A 21,685-nucleotide genomic window follows, 5' to 3' on the forward strand; every position below is an offset into this window, starting at 1 on the left:
CATTAGAAAGCAGTCCCCTTTAAATTGGCCCTCTAGTTGACTATGGCATTTGCTTTTTGATAGTAATATATATAAATACATACATATATACATATATATATATATATATATATATATTTGATCCTACAACTGGCTTCAGATACTAAATCAAGAAAAGCTGATAAGAACCTAAAGGATCAGCACATATTTGAGAAATTAATTTTGACTTCAAAAATACAAAAAATCCATAAATTATCTTTGTATATGCTTATTATCACAAAATTCATTAAATACACACTTGCAAAGCTGCCATTTTACATTGGGAAATCTAAGAACTCAGCTAGAATGTTCAAAAAATATCTTATTGCCACCAAGATAAGTGAGAGTCTTTTCTGTATTTAAACCACATTCCTAGGATATACTTCCCAGCCTCTTCCCTCATGCTAATCTTTCCATTCTCCCTTCCCAATGATTAGCAAAAATGACAGTATGTACCAATTGAACAATTTGGGTCGTTTAATAAAAACTTGTCAAAAATTCATTTCCCTAAACATCATCCATTTTTTGTGCCCTTCTTATTCTTCTCTAAGTTATTGATAACAGCCTATCTGTGTTCTTTAACATTTGGCTGCACTTGAACGGGAGGGATTCCTCTTTGCGTTTAAAACCTTTTCCATTACCTGGCTGCATTTCTTTTTGTCTATACCTTCTTTAGACACAGAATCTGCTGACCTCTTCTCTTTCTCCTTACCACCACACTTTTCAGCTCTTTCCCCCAAGTTTCCTGAAAATGTAAAAAACAGTGTGTGGATCCACTTCTTCCTTTATTTCTTCCTTCACCTCATCTTCGATCATCACTTTTCCTTCTTTGAACTTTTGAAGAATTTCTTCAGGAAAAATGAAGTTCTCCTCTGAATTAGGAAGTGGAAGAATCTTGGATCCATGCAATTCTTGCATATTGTACATAGTATTTCGATGGTCTCAGATGACTCTGAAGATCTGCCTCCCTATATTCTGACTTAATTTGTCCCTGATGCAGATCATGTGGAAATGTTGGTTGGTTTATACTGATGACCTTCTGCTCCAGTATGGCATGGAAGAGGCACACTTCTGCCCCAGGCCTCCACAGTTCAGTTGGGCCAGCACTGTCTCCATGAGGCCCTTCTCACAGCTACCACTAGGACTCAGAAGAAGACTGGGTCAGGACCAGGGCCTCTGCAGCTGCCACTTCTGCCACTGGCAGCCTCCATATTCCATCATTTCTAAACTATTTCCTACTTTACATCCCTTAACTGCTCCCTTAACTTCATCACATATAACAAGATAAATGTCTTTAAAGTTCATTCCTAGAATCTGCCAAATTTTAGGGAACCAATTTAATTCAAATTAAGTACTGAGCACTATTCTGTTCAAGGCACTGTGCTAGGTTCTGTGGATTCAATGATAAAATTACCTTTGAGAAGTTTCCAGGCTCACAGAAGGGATGAGATACATACCCAAATACAAAGGGACAGAAGGCAGTATAGTTTAATTAAAAAAAAAAAACCTACTGAATTCCAAGTTAAAAAAAAAAACCTGAGTTCAAATCCAAACTCTTCTAACTAGCTATCTACTTTGAACAAGTTATTTAACTACTTGAAACCTCAATTTCTTCATCTCTAAAATGAGAGGATTGGATTAAGTGATTTCTCAATTCCATTTTAACTTTCAATTCCAGTGGTAAATGAAGAGATTAAATATTCTATGAGACATTTACAAAGGAAGAGTTCATGTTATTCCCAGGGAATCCAGAAAAGTTTATGGAAAACATTTCATCAAGCTAGATCTTGAAGGAATTGTTTCAACTTAAAGGGAATATATTTGGGGCATGGAATAATGACCACTATGATTTTTTTTAAAGCAGAGTGGAACAGGATCAGGAAAAGGATTAATGACACATTCCAGCTGGAACTCACCATACCAAAGACTGGAAAGTTAAGTTGGAGCTACATTGGGATAGCCTTGAGTTCTGGGATCCAGACCTTCCCTCCCAACCCCTTCCAAGGAATGAACTACCTCCTGTAGAAGAACTTTCCTAATTCCCCAGCTCATTAGTGCCTTTCCCTTCAAAAGATTTTCATTTATTTTTCTATACTGTTCAAATTAAGAGTCAGTATGGCATACTGGATTGAGAACTAGATTCAGAGATAGGAAGATATTGGTTTACATACTGGCTCATAATGACCTTGGGCAAATTACAACCTCCTAAAACCCCAAGAAACTCTTTAAGTTGCATAGCAGGTGCCAACTTTCATTGGCAAAGGGAGTTTCCTCATTGGGAGTTCTTAATATAAGTCAAGTTACAGGTCTAGGGAAAAAATTTTTTTCATGTATTAATTTATCTGTATTTATTTCATTTCACCTCAGTAGAGAAGGGTAAGAATAATGTCTTTGTTGACCTTATATGCTTAGCCCGATGACTTCCATACAGTAGGAACTTAATAAATGTTTGTTGAGCAAAGTAATACATGAAGCTAGGGTATCTATAATTTGTTCTGTAGAAAATGGAGAGTCCCTGAAGGTTCTTGGGCAAGAATCAATAAATATTGGTAAGGTAAATCTAAAAGACTAGCATTTATATAGTGCCTACTATGTTCTAGGCAGTATGTTAAGCACTTTACAAATATTAACTCATTTAATCCTCAAAACTACTACCCTGGGATATTGGTGTTATTATACAAATATACAAATTATAAGGGCCATTATATGGTAATACAAAAACAATCACCATTTTAGAATTAAGAAAACTGAGGCAACTGGGTGAATTTCTGAGGGTCACAAAGCTAGTAAGTATGAGGCTGAATTTGAACTCAGGTTTTCATGGATCCAGGTCCACTGGACTCCCTAGCAGCCATCTCAGGCAATAGTGTGAATACAGAATTGGAGAAGGCATAGCATCAGAAAGAGAAAAAAGCAATTGGGAAGGTAGTAAAAATGGAATTAAAATGATTTGACAACTGATTGCATCTATGGAGTAGAGAGAGGGAACTCATAACATTAATGCATCAGTGATAGCAAAGATAAGAGTACCATCAATAGAATGAGAGAAGCTGAGAAGTGGGGCAGTCCATTTAAGAAGTCAGTGAATTTTACATTTGTCTGTAAGAGTAGATTCTAGTGAATCCTTAATTTTCACCCATCAATTCATTGATTAACACTTATTTAGAACCTATATGCTGAGCATTGTGCTAGACAGTGGAGATATAAAGACAAAAATCAGAGTCCTTGCCTTCAAGCACCTTGCATTCTATCTGGAAATAAGATATAGATGTATCAAAGCACTAAAAAACTACTACTTAGCCCACAAGCAGTCAGAAAGCATTTATTAAGCACCTACTATTTTCCAGTGGTAGGGGTACAAAAAAGGTAAAAGAAAATTGAGTCTCTGATCTCCAAGAGTTCAGTCTAATGGGGAAATAATATGCAAACACCTATGTATAAAGAGGGTATATGAGGCTAAATCAGAGATACCTCAGAGGAAAGGCACTAAGAGTAAGGAAGACTTGGAAAGACTTCTTTTAAAAGGTAAAACTTTAGCTGAAACTTAAAGAAAGCCAAAGAAACCAGGAGGGAGAGATGAGGTGAGAGAGTTTCAGGCTTGGGGGGAAACCAGTAAAAATGCCTAGAGTTTACAAATGTGTGCACGGTACAGCAAGGAGACCAGTGTCACAAAATCTCAGAGTATTTCAGGAGTGTAAGGTGTAAATAAATTGGAAAGGTAGGACCAGGGGATCTGGGTATGATGTCCACTCTATACTGCGTATTCACATATATTTCTTGAATTGAGTTAATCCTGGGGACCTTGGCTTCTAATGAAAGAACCTGGGCCCCCTTTTTCCACACTTTTTGGGTAATTAAGTCCTTTACCCTGATATCATGGGGAAATTTTACTTATGACTTAGGTTAACACCTACCTCATAGGATTGCTGTAAGGATCAGGTGAGGTAACATGCATAGCATTTTTTCATACCTTAAATGTTCTCTGTCATCGTGGTTCACGTCTACAATTTCCCCAAGAAGAAGAGTAAAAAAAAATCTATTCAATGTGCAATATGAATCAGATACGGAAAAGATAATTCATCCCTGTGCACAAAAAGAAATGCTGAAAAGATTCAACACATTTACAGAATTATGTAAAATAGAATTCCTTAACTTAACTTATTACTTCTTATATTGTTACAATTTGCTGAGAACAATACTTAAACATCTTCAGAACACACACTAGTTTTCAGAACCATAAATTGGGCATGTTACATTTCACCTTGGCTCTGTAATATCCAAACAATTCCTAGTATTTCTGTTGGTTAAATATATAGGCTTGGGTCAATTCTCTTGTCAGCAACTACTCTCCAAAAGAACTCTGGAATAGTTGCAGGGGAATTCACCCCTGACCTCATTCAGTCATGGAACCCAAGACCTTCAGATTGCTCGAATTCACAAAGGCCAACACATCTATCTCAAGATAAATACTTATTCACATAAGATCAGGAAATCTAAACACAAAAGCTAAAAAGACAACCAAGGGTCCAAGTCCTCTACCCCAGATACCATATGGGTGAGATCACAATGATGCTAGAGTGGAGAGGACCGTTCCTTTGGCCCTATTCAGTGATAGTCTCAGAGTTACAGAATGTCACTTGGATAATCAAAAGAAGAAAGCCCAAACTAGAAACTTTCTTTTCCTCTAACTGACACATGAGCCTCCCCTGACCCGTCTGCCACTACAATAGGATAAGCAAGGACCAAGAAATTACTCAGGGTTTACCACATCATACAAACAGACCAAGTCCTTTTAGCTCTGTCCCACAAAAAGGACAAAAATAGGCACCAAGGCTCCCACATAGTCACTAGAAAAGGCAACTTTGAGTCATGTTGCATGGGAGGGTCTTTGCTACGCATATCTTAAACAAAATATTCTTAGAAGTTTCTTATCTCTACTTTGAAGAATTCTTTTTTAGGATTATAGTCCATAAGATGCTGCCTAACCTCAGGGATGTGCCAGAGCTAGCTTGTACCTGCTTGAAAGAGATTATTATTAAATCTTCCATGTTAGCCCTTATGCATCAGAAATCATCAAATGCTACAAAGCGGGACTTCATTTATTGTTTTGGTAATTGCCTAGATTTGACAAAATAATAGATAAAATGTTAATAATGTGGATTTAGCTTAAGAAGTGCATAATACATTTTCTGAGACTCTGTTGTTAAACATTTACTTTCATACCCCTGCCTAACCTGTCTCTGAATTCTAAGAAATCTATCCTTCAAATATCCAAGGTCAAAACTATTCTTGTCTTCCTTCTCTATGTCTAGCATTAATTGCAAGATTAAAAGGTCACTTTTTCCAAATTACCATGATTTCTACTTCAGTAACTAGGTCTTTCTTGTTGATCAGAATCCAGTCTACAATGGTAATTCCTCCCATCTCTTCCTCCAACTTCTGATGAATAATTATAACCATGTCAACTCACAAATTTATCATCTGCTCTGATTTCAACAGAGGCAGAGGGATGCCCCCTGGCAACAAATAATGCCAACTGAAATCCATACAGACTCAATAGAGACTGAAGGAATGCTAGAGTACACAGACCTCAGAGGAAAAATTATGAATAGCAGAAGAGATAATTAACCAGCCTTTGGACCTACAATTTCAGGGCATAGATGGCAGGTACTTCAATAATTGAAGAAGTGTTTTCATGATATTTGAAACAAGCCATGGATTTTCCATAGAGAAAAATGGAACTCGGAAGTGTCCTCTATTGTTTGCTCTAATACTTGATTAATTTATTGATTTCCTAAGGGCTCAGACATAAGTCCTTTCTGTGCTCCTTACTCTATGAAATGAATGTTTTACTCAATGTCTTTCTTAGCCTGATCTTTGCAACAGGGTGAGTCAGCGATATTTTGATACTCTCAGAGTTTCTCTAAGTCAGAAGAAAATGAAAAATGATTGTTATTTATATAAAGGTCTCCAAAATGGAACATACTCTATTACGTCATGGGTCAAGGTCAGATACATACCTTACATTTCTACAGAAAGATATCCATTCTTCTACCAGCACTGTTGAGTTGAAGTATTTCAGTCATGTTCAATTCTTTATTGTCCTCATTTGGGGTTTTCTTGGCAAATGTATTGAAATGGCTTGCCTGTTCCTTCTCTAGACCATTTTACAGATAAGGAACTGAGGCAAACAAAGTTTAGTGAGTTGCTAGTGTCTGAGGCTTGATTTGAACTCATGAATATGAGTTTTCCTGATTGAAGCCCAATACACTATCCACTGAGCCACCTAGCTTCCCTCTACCGACTACCTCCCCCCCCATTATCTATTCCATTTCTTTTGCATAAATTATAGCTGAAAATAACCAAGTTTGGGTCATCAGTTCCATATAATTTCAGTGAGACCTATGAGTTTGTATTTTCTTTGTTATACTCTCTACCTCACTCTGTTTATTATGTATACTGTGTATATTTTCATATATACATCTCAGACCATGGGTTTAATAAGTGTTTTCTTATATGAATATGTTACCTTGAAATTCTCTCTACTTATAGCCTTCCTAAATTTTACCTGATCTTCACTTGTATATCTGTCTTGACAGAGGGAAATAGGAAGTTAATTCCCCCAAACCCCATTTATTTTCATTGTAAACCTATCTTGATCATATACATAAGACTCTAGAGTTTGGGATAGTGATAAAAGTACATAAAGACATAAGCTAGGGACCTCAGAATCCCAAGGAACTCATACCAGGTTCTCTACAGCTGTGGTCCTAATGCAGGGGCCCTAGTTGCACCAAGGTACAAATATCTGAGGTAAGAGGACAGGCTAGTGTGCAAGAAAAAATTTTCAAGAGTATGGTAAAGACTTGTCTCCTACCCCTAGCTCCCAACAAATCTGTCTACTCACTCCCAAATAATGCCATTTAAAAAAACCAAACAACAACAAAAACAAACAAACAAACAGCCTAACTCACATAAGAACAGAGTGAGACTATTTTCCAGCCAGAAACATCAATTGAGATCACCTGTTGATTGGGCTGAAAGAGGAGCTCAGAGTGTGGTCCCAACCCACCCAGGAACAGATGCCTCTGCATCTTCAGCGCCAGCTGCTTCTTCTCAGGCTCAGCTTGTGGACTGTTGAGTGGCTTCGGTGGTGGGCCAGGGTGAAGTGGCTGTAGTCTCTGCTGGAGTTGGGATGAAGCTCCCTGGTTTTGAACCAGTGGGCCAAATCAAGTGGTGGCATTCCAGTGGGTGAGAGGCACAGGCACACCAAACTTCCTACCATAAAGGATCAGATTTCAATCAGACATTTACTTCTGGCTTGAGATAAGTTGTCAAAGGAAACAGCAGAGATAGAGAGCTTCTTTGGGGGAGGGGTAGAACAGAATACACCCTCAGAAGAAGATAATAACAAAGTCAAACTCCAACATTCAAAGCTTCCAAGAAAAATATGAATTGGTCTCAGACCTTGGAAGCACTCAAAAGGGACTTTGAAGAGAAAGTAGGAGAGATAGAAGGAAGATTTAGAGAGAGGGAGGAAAGAATGGAAAAAGAAATGAGAGCTATGCAGGAGAATCATGAGAAAAAAGTCAACAGCTTGAAAAGCCAAATGGAAAAGGAGATAGAAAAACGCGCTGAAGAAAATAGTTGCCTAAGAATTAGGATTGAATAAATGGAAGCTAGTGACTTGAGAAACCAAGACACAGTAAAGCAGATCCAATTGAATGAAAAAATAGAGGGTAATATGAATTATCTCCATGGAAAAACAGCTGACCTGGAAAATAGATCTAGGAGAAATAATTTGAAAATCATTGTTTTACCTGAAAATCACGACCAAAATAATAGCCTAGACATCATCTTCCAAGAAATTATAAGGGAAAATCACCCTGATATTCTAGATGAAGAGGGTAAAATAGAAATTTAAAGAATCCACCAATCATCTTCAGAAAGAAATCCCAAAAGGTAAACTTCCAGGAATATTATAGCCACATTCCAGAGATCCCAGGTCAAGGAAAAAATATTACAAGCAGCTAGAACAAGTGAATTCAAATACAGTGGAGCCACAGTCAAGATAACGCAGGATTTAGCAGCTTCTACATTAAAGGACCAGAGGGCATGGAATATGATATTCTAAAGGATAAAGGAACTGGGACTATAACCTACCCAGCGAAACTGGATATAATGTTTCCGGGGGGAAAATGGGACTTCAATGAAAAAGAGGACTTCCAGGCATTTGTGAGAAAAGACTAGAACTGAATAGAAAATTTGACTTTCAAACACAAGACCCAAGAGAAGCATAAAAAGGTAAACAGGAAAAAGAAATCATATGGGACATTACAAGGTTAAACTGTTTACATTCTTACTTGAGAAGATAATACTTCCAATTCATAAGAACTCTCTCAGTATTAGGGCAGCTGAAAGGAATATACATAGACAGAGGGCACAGGTGTGAATTTCATATTAAGGGATAATATCTGTAAAGCATTTGTCCATGTTTTTTTTTTGTTTGTTTGTTTTTTGTGGGGCAGACAGGATGGGGTGGCTTATGTCTGGGGCTGGATTTGGGTTCGGAGCCTCCTGGATCCAGGGCTGGTGCTTTGTCCACATTATCACCTAGCAGACACATGATGACATCTTTAAAATAAAGTTATGGGGTAAGATAAATGTACTGGAAGAAAGGGAAAGGTAGAGGGGGAAAGGTATAAAAAAGCTCACATAAAAGAAACAAGGAAAAGCTTATGAAGTGGAAGGGAAAATGGGGAAGGTATGGGGGAGTGAATGAGCCTCACTTTCATCAGAATTGGTTCAAAGAGGGAAAAACAAGTGGGTATAATAATATATTTTGCCCTGAGGGAAAGTGGGAAGGGAAGGGGAAAAGGGAGGGAGAGGTGAAGGAAGGGAGGGCAGATTGAGGCAGGGGGCAGTACAAAGCAAAACACTTTTGAGGAGGGATAGGATGAAAGAAAATAGAAAATGGAGTTAATAATAAGCAGAGGGAAAATGATGGAGGATAATACAGTTAGCAATAGTTACTGTGAAATAAATGATGAGCAGGATGATATCAGAAGGATGTATGAAAAATGTAAACCATCAAGAGAGGAAAAAATGTTGGTATTTGAATACAGATTGAAGTATAATTTTATTTGGTAGTTCCTCTTGCTAAAGTTATTCTGTCTTTTTTCTTTCATAAATTGACTAATGTGAAGATGCTTGGCATAACTGCACATGTATGACTTATATTGAATTGTTTGATTCCATAGGGAGGGTTGATGAGGGATGGAGAAAGAAAATTTAGAACACAAAGTTTTTAAAAAACCAATGTGAAGAAATGATGAGCAAGTGGACTTCAGAGAAATCTGGAAGGACTCACATGAATTGATGCTGAGTGAGATGATCAGAACCAGGAGAATATTGTACATAGTATCAATAACATGTGTTTTGATCAACTGTGTTAGACTTAACTCTTCTCAGAAATACAGTGGTCCAAGATAGTTCCAAAGGACTCATGATGGAAAATGCTCTCCAAATTGAAGAAAAAGAAGAAGAAGAAGAAGAAGAAGAAGAAGAACAACAACAACAACAACAACTGTGGAATCTAGATGCAGATTGAATTATACTATTTCTACTTTTCTTTTGTTGTCCTTTATTGAGGTTTTTCCCTTTTGCTCTGATTCTTCTTTCACAGCATGGCTAATGCGGAGATATGTTTAGTGTGATTGTATATATATAACCTACATCAGATTGCTTGCTGTCTTGGAGAGGGGGGACGGAGGGGAGGGAGGGAGAAAAATTTGAAACTAGAAATCTTATAAAAACAAATGTTGAAAACTATCTCTACATGTAATTAGAAAAAATTCAATTTTTTAAAATGGTTAAAAAAAAAAAAAGACCTCTCCTAAATATGCTCAAAGAAGAGTTTTTCCAGGGTCAGGACTGAGTAAAATGGCCAAAAGCCCTAAATAATTGCAGGATCTCCAGAAATTATATTGCTGGTAGCTTATTGTTTTGCTGAGTACATCATTCCAAAAGAATGCCATTATTGACTGAGTCATTACAGCCAAAGGGAAATCTCATGGATGATTGTGGCATTAAACTATTCCATTGACATGGACACCAGAGAACCATTCAAACTGACTAATTTGGTGGCCAGTGGAAAGAAAATGATCATGGAAGTGTCTATGGAGTGATATTTAGGATACAATCTTCAATAGGCAAGGAGTACAATGCCCTGCTTTGATGGGAATTTGAATTGAAGTTATTGTGGTTCCATTGTGTCCAACTCATTGTGGCCCAAATTGGGGTTTTCTTGGCAAAGATATTGGAATGGTTCACCATTTCCTTCTCCAGCTCATTTTTTATATGAGGAAATTGAGGCAAATAGGGTTAAGTGATTTGCCTAGGGTCACAGAGCAAGTAAGTGCCTGATGCTGGATTTGAACTCAGGAAGATGTCTTCCTGACTCCAGGCCCAGTATTCTATCCACTCAGCCACCTTATTAAAAAGCTCATTTCTCCTATATTGATTGTTTCCTTAATTTCCAGGTTAACATACCTTATGCTTCATTCTTTTATTCTTTTCTGAAGTTTAGGACTACATCACTTTGGGGAAGATGATAAGGGGGTGAGTTGTAGACTGTTATATTTTGGCTTTACTATCATCTCCTTCCCTGGCCTCTGAAGTGCAACATTGATCCAGTAGTCAGTAGTCACTGCTGACATTTTCTTCCACTAAATTAAAAAAAGTCACAGGGAATTTTGATGTACTAAAATATTACGGATGCTTTATCTTGTACTGACATTTTCATATTTTTAAAAGGAAACATATGTCCAAGTATTAGTCCACAGATAGATAACTCTATTATTATAGGTATTTGTCAGAATCAACCTTACCAGCAAGCAAAATTCCACTGAAGGGAAGCCAGAATGATAAAGGGAGACCTAGGTGTTCTAAATACCAGCTTTTGGCTTTGCAATTTCTGCTGAAAGATTTTAAATGAAGGTGCCTACTGCTTCTCTCCTATGAACAGCATTGATTAGATGTGACATGTTACCAAGGTTTTCTCTTGTTTATTCAGCATTCAATATCATCCATAGAACAATTTGTCCTGGAATGTAGTGGTGTAGAGGAAGGTACCTGAAAAGTGCTCTCTTCCAGTTCAGCATATTTCATTCAAACTTGCTAATACGTGAAGGGAGGTCATTTCCCCTCTCCTATTTGTGTCCCAGGATCCAAGGCTGTAAATAGGCAAAGGCTTTCAGTCAAATAGGAATGGGTGGATTGTTGTTATTCTAATCCATTTCTGTTCATTTCTTCAGATTCTCTTTTTGGTGAGATATAGTGGTTTCTTCCTGAAGAATAGGTTCCATCATTTAGACTCTATATTCTTTAGCCAAGTATAAAAGGAGAAACAAGAATGGGATAGCCTCATTGCTTGGGGTGAATGGGACAATCAATTGATTCAACTCAGTTCAACTAGGAAGGTTCAAAGATCTACTGTTTTCAAGGTAGTATTCTACTGGCAGTGGGGCAGACACAAAGATAAAGCCCAAATTGTATTTCCTTCCCTAAAGGGGTTTACATTCTACTGGGGGGCAGGGGGAAGAGTGAATAAGACAAAGAAGGAGGAATTCTTTCAACTCCTATTTGCTTTTGTTTTCTCTACCAATGAGAATTGCATTCAGACTAGGAAGTTCTGAATAACAATGACTAATAGGGTTTCAAAATCCAAGATAAGTAATTAGATGATAAGAAAGCTGTACAGCTGCTCTGAGTTGCCTATGTTATAATGCGTATTGGGGCAGCTAGGTGGTGCAGTGGATAGAGCACTGGCCCTGGAGTCAGGAGGACCTGAGTTCAAATCTGGCATCAGACACTTAACACTTACTAGCTGTGTGACCCTGGGCAAGTCACTTAACCCCAATTGACTAAATTAATAAAAATAAAAATAAATAATGTGTATTATCTCCATTCTGGTCAGTTGGAGACATTTTTATGGCTCTAGCAGAATAGTTCACCTGGACTAGCTGGCAGACAAGAAGACATTCATCTCTTAAAGACAACCAATAGGGATAATTAAGAAATGGATGAGGTGAATAGTGATAAACCCAGCAGGAGATTCCAAAGCCTTGTTAATCTGCCTCGGTGTGAACTATAATCAGAAACTAGGAATACCCAAAGGTGGGAACAGAGGACAGTGTTTTTATGGGGTAACAGAACAAAAAGAGAACCAAAAGATTGCTCCAGAGTGAGATAAAGCTACTTAATGTAAATGAACCTTTAACAAAAGAAACAATAGAACTGCTTCTAAGTTAAGTATAGGCACTACTGACTCTGAATAGAAACTACTTAATGTAGGAGGACTCTTTTTACATAATAACATAAAGTCCAGGGAGTTAGGTGGGGAACATTGGGAGGGGATAAGTTACTTGGGGGAAGGTCCATAAGTTCATCTAGAGTCTGGAAATGACACTCAGCAATTCATTTGTCTGGGAAAGAGGGGACTGGGTAGGGAATCAGTTCTCAGTAAATTGTGTGGTTGTCAGGTATATGTAATATGAAAACAGATCAGATCTATGACCAATTCATTACAGATGCTGATTTCTGATATTTGTACCAAAGTCATCTGGTAGCAGAATATGGGTGTCATTTCTTGAATCAGTTCTTTTCTAATCTATTAATTTTTAACTTTTGTTGATATAGTATTTTACTTACCTTAATTGACAAATATATCTCTCCCAAAGACCCACCTCTTGGAAGAATATAACAAAACAAAATAAGAAAGACAATGAACAAAAGCAATTCAGGAAAATTAATGCATTGTTCATCATAATTATCCATCATTCACTATCATTTCTTTTTGTTATTCTTCCCATTTATATTTTGTATTTTACTGTCCTAATCCTACTTATTCTTTCTAATTTAAGAGAAAGAAGTTGTATGGAGCAAACTGCCTCAGTTTACCCAAATAACTCGAGGAGACCACCAAGTCAAGCAGAGACAGATTTATTACATTCCCATAGGAATGGGCAAGCTCAATACCTGAACCACACCAGCTAATACATGCCTTGACCTTATATAGGAATGTTAGTCAGAGGGGAAGTCCCCACGCACGCTAGGTCGAGCTCACAATCTAACATCCAATCCTGTCTCACCCAGGGTGCGTGTTCAGCTCATGATCAATGTATAGAAACATGCATATGTGTTCCAGGAACAAGGGGGAAAAGGGGAGGGGGAACAAGGTCAAACCAAAGGAAGAGGAAACAGGGGAGTGACAGTCAGATGTTTCAGATCTCACAGTTCCCACTGACTCCCCTCTCCTGGCCCCTGTCTCTAAAGATATTCAACCTGAATAACAGGAAGAGTCACTCAGGTGCTTCAGCATTGTTCTGTAGTCGTGTTAATTCTAGAAGGATGACAGGGTTAAAATTTATCTTTGGCTATGTTGGGAAGTCAAAGAAATAGAATAAAGAATAAAAGAATAACACATTGTTGGGACCCTAGGGTCAAGGGGATTCTGCTCTGAGAAAAAGAGACATGTCACTTAACATCTGGTCTCAACTCAATTGCTGCATCCTGTGCTGAGCCCCGTCCTTTCTTCTTGAGTCCCGAGTATTGAATTGGTGGGCAAACTCCCTGACCCACTGACTGGGGTTCTGACACATGATGGATTGCAGACAAAACTAATATGTAGCTGACAAGTGGGGAGACTGAGCAGAAGTAAAAATACTGTTAATTGGCAATAAAACCTAAAGGAGACAGTGAGAATTTGACAAGCAATAAACTTCTAAACAAACTATACTGGGGCAGGGCTGGGTACCTTCCAGACCCCATCCTCAGAGTTTAAGCTGACTCAAATCCATAATCATATCATACAAAGTGAACTGGAGAGTGAGCTGAATATGACTAGAGATGCATTTTCTCATCTTAGAGTTTTAGGCTTCATGATGATTGTATAGTATATGGTTTTGTATTTTGCTGTTGCTGATACTTATATAGTTTAAGTCACTGTATATATTGTTTTTTAGTTCTGATTACTTGAGTTTGCATTGGTTCTTCTGTCTTCCTGTGCTGCTCTGTATTTTTTACATTCATCATTTATTACAGTTCAATGATATTTCATTATATTTATGTATCACAATTTGTTTAGCCAGTCCACAATCGGTGAGTATTCTACTTTTCAATGGCTATTTAAATGTCTGCTATGTGCCAGCACTGTGCTTCTCCTAATGTATTTATATTCTCAACCACCTCATGTTGTAATGAAGATGGTAAATTCATCAACCATGATGTGCAAGGAAGGATTTGTGTAAGAAAGGACTTCTTTTTATTTGTTCTCAATTCACTTAACTCTTTTGAGCTTCAAGTGGGGCTTCATGCACACCCCTATGCAGCTTCATTCTATTATCTCTGTGAGAAAATAATGGGTTTTGGGGGACCCAGAGCCCCCTGACTAGAAGGTCTAACTTGGGAACCTTGCCTGATCTCTTTCAGAGCCAGCCCAGATTTAGTAAAGTTGGAGCTAGAATTCTAAACCACACCTACCTAAAAGCCTTTCCCATCAGAGGGTCTGTCCTCTGGACACTGACTCACTTTTTTTTCTTTTTTTGGTGAGGTAATTGAGGTTAAGTGATTTGCCCAGGGTCACACAGCTAGTAAGTGTCAAGTGTCTGAGGCCAGATTTGAACTCAGGTCCTCCTGGATCCAGGGCCACTGCTCTATCCACAGTGCTACCTGCCTGCCCCTTTGTACTGCTCATTTTAATATGGACCACCCCCAAATCCAGTAAACCAATAGATTTGAATGATGCTAACCAATTAGCTTTGAGCAGTGTGTAAGAGCTGCCTCTCCTCCAGACTGCAGAGAGTTTACATCCTCACATGCTCTTTCTTGGCCTGGGTGGGACACTGGAGGAGGCAGACATACTGTCCCCGCTCTCTTCTTTCTCTAACTAGGTATGTAGGCTTCTGAACTTTCAGAGCCATGTGCTCTCTTTACTGACACTTAATAAGCTTCAATAAATGTTTAATGACAAAGACTGGTGCTATAGCCTCTAATTTATTAGTAGCAATATATTAGAAATCCCAGCTAAGTTCCCTAAAATCTAGAACAGAGATAGGAACCCCCATATATTTTCAAACGACACATCCCTTAGTTTATGAGTAAATCCATGGTCAATTTCTCTGTCACTCATAATTTTCTGTATATCTGTCTCTCTTAGCTTATAATTTTCCAGTCAGAATACCTCTAATTCAATTCTATTTGCTTGTTCTACCACTGTCTCAAGTACAGTACATTTCAAACTGAACTTATATTTGCCTACCCTCTCCAACCCACACAAACTACTGCTTTTTCATTCATGTATATTGCAGTCAATGAATGATTTATCAGTCTTCCATTCCTGAAAATTTGGTATTATCTTTGATTAAAGACTAGTACTTACAGCCTTTGTCCAACTGGCCAAGTTCTATTGATTCTTCTTATATAATAGTATATTTCTACCCTCATCTCCTTAATATTGCCATCAGCCCAAGTATAGAACTTGGAGAGGCAACATGGAGGCAAAATTTACCTCAGAGTCAGGAAGACCTCAAGACTAAAGTCCCACCTCAGACAGATAAGGGCTGTGTCACCTGGGGTAAATCATGAAACCTCCCAATTACCTGCAAAATACTCTCTAATCCAATATGAGTTCTGAAACTGTCATTAATATGCATTTGTAGAGGTTCTTTCCTCATCTGGAATTGCATTGTGGTTAGTGGCTTTAATCAGGAGAGAAAGAAACTAAGGGGTGGGGGGAGGTTAGAAAGAGGCAGAGGCAGAAGGAGAGAGAGAGAGAGAGAGCATGAGCGAGAGCGAGAGCGAGAGCGAGAGCGAGAGCGAGAGAGAGAGAGAGAGAGAGAGAGAGAGAGAGAGAGAGAGCGAGCATATCATCATTTTGGCTTCCATGTCATATGCTTGATTCATACTGAGCTTGTATTACAGTAGAACTCCCAGATCATTTTTCACATGAAATACTATCAAGCTCTATCTTTTGTAATTGGTTTTTCACACTCAAATGTAGGACATTTCCTTTTAAATTTCATCTTGAGGAGCAGTAAGGCATAGTGGATAGAAGGTGGCTATGCACAATTCCCAGTTTATATAAAATGCCTAATACTGCTTTTTTATGACTGACTTATTTATAGATACAGGATAAATATTGGAGTGAGGAAGATCAGGGCTCCAATCCAGTTTTGTTTTTGTTTGTTTTTTAATACTATCTTCTCTTTTTGTGGTGGCAAATATTGAAAATTAAAGATACTCTCAACAATTGGGGAATGACTTAGCAAGATGTAGTATGTGATTGTGATGGAATACTAATATGCTATAGGAAATGATGAACAGGTTAGTTTCAGAAAAACCTGGGAAGACTTATATGAACTGATACAGAGTGAAGTGAGTAGAGCCAGTAGATCATTGTACCTAGCAACAGCAATAACATATGGTGATCAATTGTGAATGGCTTAGCAATACAATTATCCAAAACAATTCCAAAGGATTTATGATGAAAAGTGCTATCCACCTAAAAAAAAAAAAAAGACCTGATGCAAGTCTGAATACTGATAGAGGCATACTTTTTTAACTTTATTTTTCTGTTTCTTTTCTTTTTTTTCCCTTTTTCTTTTCTCTCTCTTCTCTCTCTCCCTCTCTCTCTCCCTCTTTTGTCTGTGTTATCCTTTGCAACATGGCTATTATGGAAATATGTTTTGCATACTACACATGCTTAATCTGTATCAAAGTGCTTGCCGTCTCAAAGAAGGAGAAGGAGGAAGGGAGAGAATTTGGACCTCAAAAATTATTTGTAAAAATGCTAAAAATTGTTTATCAGGCAGCTAGGTGACACAGTGGATAGAGTACTGGGTCTTCAGTCAGGAAGATGGGTTCAAATCTGACTTCAGACTCTTGTTAGCTGTGTGACCCTAGATAAGTCACTTATCCCTGTTTGTCTCACTTTTCTCATCTATAAAATGAGGTGGAGAGGGAAATGGAAAACTACTCCAGTATCTTTGCCAACAAAATCCCAACTAAGGTTACAAAGAATCAGACATGGGGGTAGCTAGGTGGCACAGTGGATAAAGCACTGGCCCTGGATTTAGGAGGACCTGAGTTCAAATGCAGCCTCAGATGCTTGTCACTAACTAGCTGTGTGACCCTGGGCAAATCACTTAACCCTCATTGCTTTGGGGGGGAAAGAATCAGACATAACCAACAACAATAAAAATTGTACATGTAATTCAGAAACATGTAAAAACATTAATGAAAAAAATACTAACTTCATGATGATGGATTAACCTTTTTGTCTTCAAGGAAACTTTCCAGAATTGGAAGTCATAGACATTTCTAATCTTAATCAGTAGAAAATGATTCTTCACTTAGGATTCTCTACACTGATTGACATAGGTCTGGTTGACCCCTCACTTTCCTCAATTTTCACATCATATTTTCACCATGTTGTTTTAATCTCTCAAGATCGTTTTGGATCTTTATTTTGCAATTTACTGTTACTTATTCCATGCTGCATCATGCTATCTGCAACCCTATTCTGTGTTATCATTGTTATTATGGTCCTCAAACAAAGAAATTGTTCCTTGGAGCTTAACTACTATATTCCCTTGGACATCTAGGGTTAACCCTCAAGAGTTAGGCATGGCTTTCTAATACTTTAGCTCAGGAGTTCCCAGCAGTGTGTTACCTGCCATGGTTTTCAATTGTTCTGAATCAGTCAGCTAGATTTAATTAGTTTTTAGAAAGGAATATTTACTAAAGTGGTGGAATAAAAACAATTGGTACAAACATCACCACAGAAGTCTGTGATGCACTCCCCATCCAGTACACACAGAGTCCAGAGAAAAGTGAACTCAAGTTCAGAGAAAAGATATGGCAGAAGGGTAATCCTTGTGCTGGAGTCCTCCAGATCTTCCCTTCAACTGGGTTCTAGTCATGTTTATCCTTGTAGGATTCTGAATGCCCAAACTGCTCAAAATGCAGACACTGCCATCTGTATGTCACTAGCATATCAGTGGAAAGATGAGAAGTCCAAGTTGTGGTCATCAAACTTTGAAATAGATCTCTCACTACTCAATTTCTGTGCAGTTATGTGGAATGCCTTACCTCCTGATAGAGCCCTACTATATATTTTTTTTGGTGGGTCAATGAGGGTTAAGTGACTTGCCCAGGGTCACACAGCTAGTAAGTGTCAAGTGCCTGAGGTCGGATTTAAACTCAGGTCCTCCTGAATCCAGGGCTGGTGCTTTATCCAATGTGCTGCCTAGCTGCCTGAGCTCTATTATATTTTAATGATCTTAATGAGTATCAACAAACTTGAACATTTCAATAAACAGAGCAGTAAAGAAGCATGAATATGATAAAAATAGCTAACACTTATAAAGTACCTACAATATACCAGACACTGTGTAAAGATATTTACAATTCTTCTCATATTTGATCCTCACAACAAGCCTACAAGATATGTACTATTATCATCATTTTACAGATGAGAAAATGAGAAAAAGAGGTTAAATGACTTGCTCAAGGTCATACAGCCAGCAAGTATCTGAGGCCAGATTTGAACTTGTCTTCCTGACTTCAGGTCCAGTGTTTTATATACTACACTATCCAATACATATAGTGCTATAAATGTTTATTAAATTTGACCTGGGTGCCTAGGTGGTTCAATGGATAAAGGCACCACTGGGCTTGAAGTCAAGAAGACTCATATTCATGAGTTCAAATCTGGCCTCAGCCACTTACTAGCTGTGTGACCCTGGGCAAATCACTTAACCCTGTTTGCCTCAGTTTCCTCATCTGTAAAATTAGCTGGAGAAGGAAATGACAAACCACTCCAGTATCTTTGCCAAGAAAACCCCAGAATGGGTAATGAAGAGTCCAACATGACTGAAACTATTGAACAACTATAACAAATTTAACCTGGCTACAACAAAACTATCCTTATTCACTCTGTCACCTTTCAATCTCTGATTTTCTTCTGTGTATTTGTTTAATATTTCATTGGTGCTCTTTTGTTCCTTGTCATTTTTGTTGTTGTTCATCATTTTCATTACCCACAAACTTCTCCCACCATAATCAACAAATATAGTCAAACAAAACAAATCAATACTTTGGTCATGTCTGATAAAGTGTGCTTCTTTCTGTAACACTGGTCAATCACCTCCCTTCCAAGAAGTGGGAAGTATCCATCTTCATCACTCTTTTGAATTCATGATTGTTCATCCATTGATCAGAGCTCTGAAATCTTTCAAAATTGATATCCTTTGCATTATTGTGCTCATCTTGTAAATTGTTCTTTCAGTTCTACTCATTCCACTCTGTGTGAATTTATAAAATGATTTCCAGGTTTCTCTGAATCCATTCTATTAATAACATTTTATGGTATAATAACATCCCATTAAATGCATAAGCCACTATTTATTCATCCATTCTCCCAATTGATGAGCACTCACTTTGCTCCACATTCTTTGGTACATTGAAAGGTGCAGTTATAGCCCTCTGTATACATATAGGTTCCTTCCTTTTGCCTTTGACATCTCAGGGGTATGTGCTTACTAGTGGTGTTGTTGGTTGAGTGTGGGCTCAGCTTAATGTCATTAAACCCAATACACATCGAGGCAACTGTAATTGTTAGAATGGTTATTCTTAACATTGAATTGAAATTTACCTTTCTTCAATTTACATAAAACATGGCTTCTGGTTCCCTCTTTTGTGACCAAAGGAAATAAGTTTAATTCTTCTTCCACAAAACAGCATATTGAATACTTGACTCCAGCCAAGCTCTCTCTTCCTCAGGATAAAGATACTTGGATCCTTGAATATAATGTATTATCATTCACTTTGAAATCCTTTCACCTACCTATATTTTTTCCGGTTTGTTAACCATATTCTTCACACAGCTGTGAAAAGAATCTTCCTATAGTGCAGGTATGATATAACTTCCCTGCTCAAGAATCCTCACTGGCTCCCTAACTCATCCATCTTTGGTGTTTACCTGCCACCCAACTCTCAGTTGCGGTTCCAAGAAGATGTAACATGTGCAGCAGCCAAACCCTGGTAAAACTGGATCAGCAGATAGGCTAAAGCAAGTGGAGGGTAACTGATAGGCATCAAAGCCATTAGTTAGGAGAATGTCTACCTCAGGCATGTGAAGACCTTCCCCAGCAGAATGGGTGGTTGAGAATAATTTGTTCCAATGGCCATGAAGGTGGCTGAAGCAGATACTATGGAGAACTTAGAACTTGGTCAGATATCAAAGATGCCAAAGTCATCCTCTGCATCCAGGGCCATCACTGGTCATCTTGACTTTTGTCTTGCCACTGAACTTGAATGACTCTGGAAGGGATAGTGAGGCTGACAACTTTATGCATCACTGACTCAAATCCAATTCCATGGCAAGTTAAGACATCATTGGGGGCCGCTAGATGGCACAGTGGATAAAGCACTGGTCCTGGATTCAGGAAGACCTGAGTTCAAATCTGACCTCAGACTCTTGACACTTACTAGCTGTGTGACCCTGGGCAAGTCACTTAACCCCAATTGACTCACACACACACAAAAAAAGACATCATTGGTCCTCCTCAAAAATGAAAGATGAACAACAAGAAGAAAATGTAACATCCTTAGTTGGCTATTTAAAACTTCACAGTATGACTACAGGTTACCTTTCCAGTTTTAACATAATCCACTCTAGGGGCAGTAGGTGGCGCAGTGGATAAGAGCACCAGCCCTGGAGTCAGGAGTACCTGAGTTCAAATCCGGCCTCAGACACTTAACACTTACTAGCTATGTGACCCTGGGCAAGTCACTTAACCCCAATTGCCTCACTAAAAAAAAAAAAAAAAAAAAAAAAAAAAAAAAAACATAATCCACTCTACTTTCCAGCCAAATTGATTTACTTGTATTCCCTGCACACAGTATTCCATGTCCTATCTGAATATCTATGAGCAGGCTGTCCCTGAAGCCTAGAATACTTTCCCTTCTCATCTTTCCCTCTTATAATCCTTAGATTCCTTCAAACATTCTCCCAAGAAACCCTTCTGTAGCATCTCTTAATTCTGGGACCGTCTTTGCCCCCCTCTCCAAGCAACCCTCAAAAGCAAACAAGAGGAACATCAATAATAATAACCACTGTGTAAAGTGCATCCTTTGTGCAAAACATCATGCGAGGTCCTAAGGGAAATTCAAATGTTGTCTTATTTGTTGTTCCTCAAACATGTTGCTCCAAGATCCCACCTATGTTCCTATACAGTGGCTGTATGGCCCCTATCCCTAAACTGTAGTCCTTCCTTGTCTCCACCTCTCAGAAACCCTAATTTCCTTCAAAGCTCAGCTCAATCACCAGTTTTTTTCATGAGTGCTTCCTTTATCCCACAGATGCTAATGCTCCCCACCAGTTGTCTTGTATCTATTTTATATCCTTCGATGTGTACATGCTGTCTCCCCTGGCTAAAGTATAAACTCCTTGAGGGAGGTGATTTTTTCTCTCATAACTTTATATCCATAGCACTTAGCAACAGCTCTAGACCCATTAATAACCATTTAAAAAATGCTTATTGATCGAGGAGTGTTAGGAGCTGCTACCTTCCAAGGGGACTCCACAAGAAGCATTATAGTTGCA

The 21,685-nt window shown here is 38.3% G+C and overlaps 1 pseudogene; it reads right to left on the reverse strand.

Moving 5' to 3' along the window:
* Positions 1-596: 596 nt before the first annotated feature.
* Positions 597-15,764, reverse strand: LOC122738224 (annotated as a pseudogene).
* Positions 15,765-21,685: the final 5,921 nt, after the last annotated feature.

This window comes from Dromiciops gliroides, chromosome 2, assembly GCF_019393635.1.
Source record: "Dromiciops gliroides isolate mDroGli1 chromosome 2, mDroGli1.pri, whole genome shotgun sequence".
Lineage (NCBI taxonomy): Eukaryota > Metazoa > Chordata > Mammalia > Microbiotheria > Microbiotheriidae > Dromiciops > Dromiciops gliroides.